General features: G+C 41.8%; 1 protein-coding gene across 1 annotated transcript in view; it reads right to left on the reverse strand.

Moving 5' to 3' along the window:
* The window catches only part of slc38a4 (solute carrier family 38 member 4), a 23,902-nt gene extending 20,955 nt beyond the window's left edge, over window positions 1–2,947 (reverse strand). The window contains exon 1 of the mRNA XM_029461676.1: window positions 2,790–2,947. The gene's annotated coding sequence lies outside the window, so the exon portion shown is untranslated. The remainder of the gene's footprint in view (window positions 1–2,789) is intronic.
* Window positions 2,948–3,807: the final 860 nt, after the last annotated feature.

The raw sequence follows: 3,807 nt of genomic DNA on the forward strand, positions 1-3,807 counted from the left end.
CTGTGCTCTTTGCACCACGTGTCCAAGAGGGAAACGCCGCTCAGTGTAATGTGAGACACACAGCTGCTGAGTCACCTGAACCAAGATGTCCATCAAGCACCTTTACACTGTCTTCCCATGGTGGTCCGCTCAGACGAGAAAACAACCAGGACAGAACATTACGTTCAGCGACGTTCAGCGACGTACAGACGTTGGTCACACACAGAACTCATCTGACGGCTTATTTAAAGACATCAGACGGCTGTCACTATGACCTGCCGAGTTGACATTATTATACAGTAAACAAAGTATTGTAATAAAAAGACACTTATTGACACTTTGTGGGTCAAAGAATTCAAAAATTGCCTCAGAACCTCAACTGTCAAGACCATGTGTGCGTCCTGTAGCAGGTCAAAGATACATAATTATCATTCATTTAATTACGCAGAACGGGTCACAATGCTCCTCTGCGTGTCTCTCTACCGCTGTGTTGCTGTGATTATCTGAGGCCGGAGCAGGACTTTAGTTTGACATGCCACCGTGTTGGAGGAGTTACAACGAGAGAATGTAATGAGAGCTCTCTCTCTCTCTCTCTCATCGATCACAGTTTCACGCTTGAAAACTGGTTCATGTTGATCCAGGTTCAGAGTCTTGGCAGAAAAAGCATTTTTACTGGACATTTTAGATCACAAGAGATTATTCTGTTTGGGTCAAATGTTAAGAGAAGTAGAAACATATGTGAATGTATATAGTTTATATACTTTTAGAAGCTCAATGTGATGGAAGCAATTGATAAAAACAATCACAAGTTGTAAAAGTTTTGTTTGGGGAACTAAGTGCTCAAGCAGACAAACATCCTACATGTTTATAGGTGTGTTCAGCAACTCACTGAACCTCTGACCTCTGACCCGGTGGAGGGAGGGAAGGAAGGGACTTTCCCTGCGAGGTTCAACGTGTCACATTGAAAACAGCTTTGCTGCAGGGGCTCGCTGGGAACACTTCATGTGAGCTCAATGCACATTCCATGTCATTGAATTATGCAATCCTGCAGGTAAAATAAACGGCTCCTTACATTCCACAGCGTACCACCTTCTCAGATTTCAATTGAATGTGTTGACAGTGTTTTGTAAAACTGCCAAATGCTTCCCCCCCTTTGTGGGACGGAGTCTTTGTGTGAGTGACTCTCAGCATCTGCCTCAGCTCCTTCCCTCATTCTTCAAAGTACATCATTAAAACTCCTGATGCAAAGTTCTCTTTTTAAATCAAAGCAAAAACAACAATCATTTATTTCCTAAGTGTTTTTCTGCAGATAACCTCTATAGGTGACAATAAAGTAAAAGGATAACATTTAGAGTTCTTGTAGGTTTACTTTGACTTCGGGATGAGATAAATGTTTTTTTCGGGACGATGGTGAAGAAACGTATTCTGCAGCCTCCAGCTGCTGGACGTGGTTATGTTTACAGACTCTCAGAGATTAAACTCTTTTATTTCTTTTAAAATGGGAAGATGCAGCCGAGAGAGGTTTCTTCAGTCACTGACAGCTTTCTTGTTTCCTGTTTTTTCTCTATTTAATCACATTTCTTAAAAGAAAACTGTCCTGCACGTTACAAAAGTGCCACAATCCCCATAAAACACAGATCATATTACAAGTAGATACTTAAGAAGACATTCAAAGATTAGTTATGTAAGTAAGGTGCATGGAGAACAGAGCAGGTTTGAAATGGACATGCACAGTCACTGTGTGGCAACCGGGTATTTTTAGCAATCAGAAGGGCAATGACAGAAACTGAACTCCCTGAAACATGCCGAGATACTCCCCTGGCTCAATCTACTCTTTGTTTCCAGCCACGAGCAGTCGCTCTGCTGCATGTGGAATATGGGGAGAAGTTTGAAATGCAAAGAACAACAACCGAGCACATTTATGGAAACCATCCAACAAAAGCACATTTGGGAAAATACCTAAATCCTAAACACTAAGGTTTGAGATGAGATCCGCTCTGCACTCACAACGTTTTGGAGAGAAAATCAAGTAAAAATGAATCCAACAATTGTATACAGTGTTTCCCAGCAGAGCCTGCAGCAGCCAGTGATGCGCTCATTACATATGTAATGAGTGCGCTCCAGTCCGCTGTTACATAAATCCAGAACTTCTATTAAACCGTAATTCATAGTTTTTCTCTTGGTTTTACCTTCCCAGTAGTTGTATTTCTATGGTATGCGAGTCGCACACACACACTGAGCGGACACAAAGCAGGAGAAAAGATGCAAAGTGAAAACAACAACAGTCGCCTTTGTGTTTTGTGTCAGTAAAGGCGGAACGCAGCGCAGCATGCAAACACAACATGCAAAGTGTACTTTCCCTCCATTAGATCCACTGTGGACTGGATGGAGTCGTGTATTTTCAGTGTGTTCACACACTAAAGCATCAAACTAATTATCTTATAAATACAGACGCGTGTTTAGCGCTTTGCGCAGCTTTACGTTGACTCCAGGCAACACCCTGCAGGAAGCTCCACGCGCTGCTCTTTACTAAACATGTGTGTTTGTGAATGTATCTGGAAACACAACCAAGCAAAAACAAACACGAGACTTTAAAATAAAACTATTAAACTCACGCGCAAACTCAAACCTTTAATTTTCTTACATTTTCTAATCAGGCTGTAAAATCCTCTCGATTCAAATGAAACAAACCACCAGAATTAAACTGACCGGCTTCAAACATGGTGGTCAAAATTAAGCAGCAAATCACATGCGGGGCAGATAAAAAAAAGTAAAAGTAAGGGATTGATATGTAAATGTTGGGGGCTTACCTCCGGGAGCGGTGGACAGCTGCAGCAGGCGGAGGAGGAGGACTAGTGCAGGCAGCAGTGGAGACCCTTCCCATTTAACAAGCGGGGAGAGTGGAAATTTCCATCTGCCATGTGATGATGGCAACTCCTGAAGCGTCGAGTTACACCGCCGGGCACTGCTGGGGGGTCCTTCTGTCCCCCCCTCCAGGTGCTCATTCAGCAAGACCCTCTTCACACACACATCCTTCTGACTTCATCACACTTAAAGATCAGTATGCACAAGATTACGGGCCGCACGAGGAAAATAAAGGTTTATTTCATGATTGTGTGCGTTTACTGAGCCTCTGTTTACATTCCGCCGAGACACGCTGTCGCTGCGCGCGCTGCCCCGCGTGTTAAAGGGACAGTCCGGAGAGAAAGCGAGAAGACTTCACGAGCTGGGATCATCAAGTACTCAAGTTTTTAACGATTCCGAGGAGATAAAAGCGAATACACATTAAAGAAATGTGAAATAAATGAGCTGAAGTATTGACATCAAAATATACTTAAAGTAGTAAAAGTACAATTTTTACGCAATGACCCGTTTCAGAAGCTGTATAATATAGTGTTATAAGTATTGATGCATTAATGTGTTCATCACATGTTGCAGCAGGTGAAGGAGGAGCTAGTTTTAAATACTTTATATACTTTATATACTGCTGGGTAGATGAATTAAGTTTTATCTGATCTTAAGCTATAATAATACAGTACAAGTACCTCAAAAACGTACTTATATGTACTTAGTTACTTTTCAGCACTGCTTCTCGCTACACTTCCGAGGGAAATATTGTACTTTCCACTACATTTATCTGGCAGCGACTTTATATCCCGCAGAAACACTGTGAATGATTAAAGTACCCAGAATGTATAAATGAGTTACATCCATGTAAAGCTTCCAAACTATTAGTAGTAATAATAAAGCTGCAATCATTAGTCCATAAATCAATTAGTTGTTGCAACAGTTCCAATCATTGAAAAACATTCGGACGTCGTTGAACCT

Source organism: Cottoperca gobio, chromosome 23 (genome assembly GCF_900634415.1).
Source record: "Cottoperca gobio chromosome 23, fCotGob3.1, whole genome shotgun sequence".
In the NCBI taxonomy this organism is placed as follows: domain Eukaryota; kingdom Metazoa; phylum Chordata; class Actinopteri; order Perciformes; family Bovichtidae; genus Cottoperca; species Cottoperca gobio.